This window comes from Anomaloglossus baeobatrachus, chromosome 2 (assembly GCF_048569485.1).
Source record: "Anomaloglossus baeobatrachus isolate aAnoBae1 chromosome 2, aAnoBae1.hap1, whole genome shotgun sequence".
Taxonomy (NCBI): Eukaryota; Metazoa; Chordata; class Amphibia; order Anura; family Aromobatidae; genus Anomaloglossus; species Anomaloglossus baeobatrachus.
This window is the reverse complement of record NC_134354.1, coordinates 509,318,570-509,324,811: the sequence shown is the minus strand read 5'-3', so window position 1 is coordinate 509,324,811 and position 6,242 is coordinate 509,318,570.

Genomic DNA, 6,242 nt, shown 5'->3' with positions numbered 1-6,242 from the left:
ACAAACACTCCACATTTTAGGAGGTCAAAAGTAATTGGACAAATAAACCAAACCCAAACAAAATATTTTTATTTTCAATATTTTGTTGCGAATTCTTTGGAGGCAATCACTGCCTTAAGTCTGGAACCCATGGACATCACCAAACGCTGGGTTTCCTCCTTCTTAATGCTTTGCCAGGCCTTTACAGCCGCAGCCTTCAGGTCTTGCTTGTTTGTGGGTCTTTCCGTCTTAAGTCTGGATTTGAGCAAGTGAAATGCATGCTCAATTGGGTTAAGATCTGGTGATTGACTTGGCCATTGCAGAATGTTCCACTTTTTTGCACTCATGATGAACTCCTGGGTAGCTTTGGCTGTATGCTTGGGGTCATTGTCCATCTGTACTATGAAGCGCTGTCCGATCAACTTTGCGGCATTTGGCTGAAGAAAAAACAAAAAGCAGCACCAAATGTGCACTACAGCACTAAACATTCCAAACTGTACTTATTTTAAAAAATTTTGAGATTTTTGGCACAAAATTGCAATTTCTTGAGCTGCTTCGCCACGTCACGGCAAATCTCATTTGAAGCAGTCCTACACTAAAATATTTTTATAAAATGTGCCATACGGCCTCACATATGAATAGTAGAACTGCTCTCAGCAGCACTCACCTGGTCTATTTCAATCCCGTACCCATGACTGAGTCATGGCTGTGGGCGGGACAGGTCCAAGCAAATGCTGCATGAAGTAAATAGCCTGTGGACAAAGCCTGATGACTTAATGTGAACAGTCACCAACCGCCAAAATCTAGACAGATGGAATACATCCCAAATTGGGGTGCAAAGCAAGGTGGAGGTCAACCACCGACCAATTCAATGAAGAAAAAACAAAAAGCAGCACCAAATGTGCACTACAGCACTAAACATTCCAAACTGTACTTATTTTAAAAATTTTTGAGATTTTTGGCAATAAATTGCAATTTCTTGAGCTGCTTAGCCACGTCACGGCAAATCTCATTTGAAGCAGTCCTACACTAAAATATTTTTATAAAATGTGCCATACGGCCTCACATATGAATAGTAGAACTGCTCTCAGCAGCACTCACCTGGTCTATTTCAATCCCGTACCCATGACTGAGTCATGGCTGTGGGCGGGACAGGTCCAAGCAAATGCTGCATGAAGTAAATAGCCTGTGGACAAAGCCTGATGACTTAATGTGAACAGTCACCAACCGCCAAAATCTAGACAGATGGAATACATCCCAAATTGGGGTGCAAAGCAAGGTGGAGGTCAACCACCGACCAATTCAATGAATCCGGGCTGAAAGTATATCCCGGTACACTTCAGAATTCATCCGGCTACTCTTGTCTGCTGTTATGTCATCAATAAACGCAAGTGACCCAGTGCCATTGAAAGCCATGCATGCCCAAGCCATCACGTTGCCTCCACCATGTTTTACAGAGGATGTGGTGTGCCTTGGATCATGTTCCGTTCCCTTTCTTCTCCAAACTTTTTTCTTCCCATCATTCTGGTACAGGTTGATCTTTGTCTCATCTGTCCATAGAATACTTTTCCAGAACTGAGCTGGCTTCATGAGGTGTTTTTCAGCAAATTTAACTCTGGCCTGTCTATTTTTGGAATTGATGAATGGTTTGCATCTAGATGTGAACCCTTTGTATTTACTTTCATGGAGTCTTCTCTTTACTGTTGACTTAGAGACAGATACACCTACTTCACTGAGAGTGTTCTGGACTTCAGTTGATGTTGTGAACGGGTTCTTCTTCACCAAAAAAAGTATGCGGCGATCATCCACCACTGTTGTCATCCGTGGATGCCCAGGCCTTTTTGAGTTCCCAAGCTCACCAGTCAATTCCTTTTTTCTCAGAATGTACCCGACTGTTGATTTTGCTACTCCAAGCATGTCTGCTATCTCTCTGATGGATTTTTTCTTTTTTTTTCAGCCTCAGGATGTTTTGCTTCACCTCAATTGAGAGTTCCTTAGACCGCATGTTGTCTGGTCACAGCAACAGCTTCCAAATGCAAAACCACACACCTGTAATCAACCCCAGACCTTTTAACTACTTCATTGATTACAGGTTAACGAGGGAGACGCCTTCAGAGTTAATTGCAGCCCTTAGAGTCCCTTGTCCAATTACTTTTGGTCCCTTGAAAAAGCGGAGGCTGTGCATTACAGAGCTATGATTCCTAAACCCTTTCTCCGATTTGGATGTGAAAACTCTCATATTGCAGCTGGGAGTGTGCACTTTCAGCCCATATTATATATAATTGTATTTCTGAAAATGTTTTTGTAAACAGCTAAAATAACAAAACTTGTGTCACTGTCCAAATATTTCTGGACCTAACTGTAGGTCCTTGATCTGACACCACTCCAGCAGCGTGATCTGCACCACCTCTGGATCAAGTTAGCCCAGGGTATATGTCATACCGTATTTCAGCAGGGCTCTGCGGTGCTGCCACAGATGCTGCAACATGTGCAGATTCAAATTCCTGCGTGTCGGAACATCGCATTTCAGGCGTTTAACCGCCAGACCCTAAGACTTCAGGAGCGATGAAAGTTGTTGAGCTGCTGGGTGCGAAGGATGAAAGTGAGCACATAGCAGCGTGCCCGCTGCAAAAGGCCATGTAGGCTGGGATGGTATTTTAAAACTTGCTGGAGAATCAGATTCAACATGTGAGCCATACAAGGCACGTGTGTCACATTGCCCTGACGAAGGGCCGCAGACAGGTTTGCATCATTGCCGCACACGGCTGTTAAGTCACCAACGTAGTCCACTCAATCAATTTGTACTCCGGTCGTCAGGTGACAACGTGTTCCTTTCGTGCATAGTGCTGATGATGGGAAAGGAGTCAATGCCAGCGGCGCAGGTGGACGCAGGTTATGCTCACCCACTGGGCTGCGTTACCTTGACAGATGCAGAACCACAGGCTGAATGTAGGTGGTGGGTATCTCACAGATGAAGTACCATCATTCAGCTACAACCAATGGGAATACACCGCACCCTTTTTTAGGCCCCTCCTGTCTGCAGACCACTGCCAGACAAAGCTATGAACCTCTTGTTACTGTTACCCCCAGTTCAGTTTTATGATTTTGTGTGCTTGTTACCTGTGACTACTTTTCCTGCTTGCTGTTTATGTACCTCATTGGCCGATCCGCATTTCACCTCTGCTTGTTTTCTGATTAAGTCCTGGCCATCCCATTCTGTTCCTCTTCCTCAATTAATGTTTTGACCCTGCATGACTACTATTCTCTGGAACTGCAGCCTTCCACAGGTATTGATCAACTTGGGCCCTGTGTAATTCCAAATCACTGTATAGGGGTTAAAGGGTTTCAGGGTTCTGGGTGTCCAGCTTGGTGAGTGGCTTCCCTCTAGCCTATCCTTTACAGCCCATCTGAGTGTGTCGATCCAGGCAGGCGTTACACCGTGCCCTGGTCAGAAGGCCATGTAGGCCGGGATAGTGTTTTAAAAATTGCTGGACAACCAGGTTCAACACGTGAGCCATGCAAGGCACGTGTGTCATATTGCCCTGAAGAAGGGTCGCAGACTGGTTTGCATCATTGTCGCACCCGACCTTCCCTGGCTGCTGGTTGAGTGTAGACAGCCATTGATGAAACTCGGTCTCACTCTCCAGAGCTAACCGTCCACAATTCCTCAGCGGTGTCTCACATTTCCCCTATATTTCAAAGTAAACATTTGACCGCCTGATGGCCTTGAACTCTGCTGCCAGCATAGTAAGGAGGTGTGTGGGATTCCTTGGGCGCAGTTACAAGGAAGGGTGGACTGACCCCACAGGGTTTGGGCCGAGGTGGAGGACCCACACGAGGTTGAGGAGGCAGAAGCAGTGGAGGAACTTGTACATACAGAGGAAGGATTGACACACAAGTCGTGGGGACGGCAAGACTTGTACAGCAAACCCTTCTCCATCTCTCACCATAGTTACCCAGTGCCCAGTCAGCAACATTTAACTCCCCTGTCCATGCTTACTGGTTCAAGTATCTGTGGTGAAATACACCCTTTCACACACAGAGTTTCTCAAGGAATCGGTGAGGTTGTGTGCAACCTGCTGTGGTAGCGTGGGCATGCCTTTCTTGGAGAAGGAGTGACGACAGGCCATCGGCTCTTGGGGCACTGCAATGGGCATAAGGTCTCGAAAATCCTTGGTCTCAAAAGGGTGTAAAGGCAGCCTTTCTGTTGCCAACAAGTTGCAGATGATGAAACTCAACCTCTTAGTCATGTCATGCTGTTCGAAAATCATGTAAAACACAGCGAGGGGACTCCAACCACAGTCTTCCTCGTTTCCACTAATTGGGCAACACACACCCCACTTGACTGGCATCACTTGATCCCCCTTTTCAAAATGAAAAAGATGCTTTGCATGAAGCACTCTCAAAAATACGCGTGCCTTTCACGTCCCCTGGATGACCCAGGGGAAGAAAAGTCCTCTGAGAGCCATGACTTGTTCATCTTGGTTCTTTTTTCAAAAGCGAGGGGACTCCAACCACAGTCTCCCTCGTTTCCACTAATCCTCACCACACACACCCCACTTGACTGGCATCACTTGATCCCCCTTTTCAAAATGAAAAAGATGCTTTGCATGAAGCATTCTCAAAAATACGCGTGCCTTTCACGTCCCCTGGATGACCCAGGGAAAGAAAAGTCCTCTGAGAGCCATGACTTGTTCATCTTGGTTCTTTTTTTAAAAGCGAGGGGACTCCAACCACAGTCTCCCTCGTTTCCACTAATTGGGCCACACACACCCCACTTGACTGGCATCACTTGATCCCCCTTTTCAAAATGAAAAAGATGCTTTGCATGAAGCACTCTCAAAAATACGCGTGCCTTTCACGTCCCCTGGATGACCCAGGGAAAGAAAAGTCCTCTGAGAGCCATGACTTGTTCATCTTGGTTCTTTTTTCAAAAGCGAGGGGACTCCAACCACAATCTCCCTCGTTTCCACTAATTGGGCCACACACACCCCACTTGACTGGCATCACTTGATCCCCCTTTTCAAAATGAAAAAGATGCTTTGCATGAAGCACTCTCAAAAATACGCGTGCCTTTCACGTCCCCTGGATGACCCAGGGGAAGAAAAGTCCTCTGAGAGCCATGACTTGTTCATCTTGGTTCTTTTTTCAAAAGCGAGGGGACTCCAACCACAGTCTCCCTCGTTTCCACTAATTGGGCCACACACACCCCACTTGACTGGCATCACTTGATCTCCCTTTTCAAAATGAAAAAGATGCTTTGCATGAAGCACTCTCAAAAATACGCGTGCCTTTCACATCCCCTGGATGACCCAGGGGAAGAAAAGTCCTCTGAGAGCCATGTCCACATTGTCAGTGGACAGACACGTGTGCTTATCTGCCAGCAGACCCCCAGCAGCACTGAAGACAGGTTCCGAGAGAACTCTGGCTGCAGGACACGACAAGATCCCCAAGGCGTACGTGGCAAGCTCAGTCAATTTATCCAGATTAAAAGCCTAAAATGAGCAGGGCTCAAGTTGCACAGTAATGGCATCGACGTTTCCTTGCATATACTCATATATCTGTGTGTCCTCCTCTTTTTCCTTGTCCAGCTCTTTTGTTTTCGCATGAGTATATGTCCTTGTCACTTTCCCATGTGTTTGTGTTGTTTTGTGAGTTGTTTGTCACCTTTTGGACACCTTTGAGGGTGTTTTCTAGGTGTTTTTATGTGTTTGTGAATGCCTGCCATTTTTTCCTATGCAGTTCGAGTTCGGTTCGTCGAACATTCGACGAACCGAACTCGAACGGGACCTCCGTTCGGCGAACCGAACTCGAGCCGAACCACGACCGGTTCGCTCATCTCTAGTCAGGAGTGTCAGGAGTAGTAGAGAGAAGTAGTTTGAAAGTGAAGGAGAAAGGAGGTCAAGAGCTGGGCTCCTAGGAAGTTATCTAGGTGGCAGACGGTGGTCTGGGCCTAGAGGAGCTGGACCCCTGGTCACAGGGGATCATAGAAAGGGGCACAGGTCTGTCGAGGAGGACAGCTGGCGGCCTTGCACCATCACTGGGCTGGGACCAGGGCACGACGGAGTACGTGGACCCTAGGTCAGGGAGTAAATTCAGGCAACCTGAAAATTTACCAGATGAGAACAGAGGTTTCAAGATCCGCTCTCCACCCGCTCCAAAATCGGGGTCCTAGCGCAACGAGAAGGATAGGACTTTCCACTAAAATGGTCCAGGAAATCCCAAGCATGAACCCTGAGAGCAAGCTCCCACACTTAGCCATA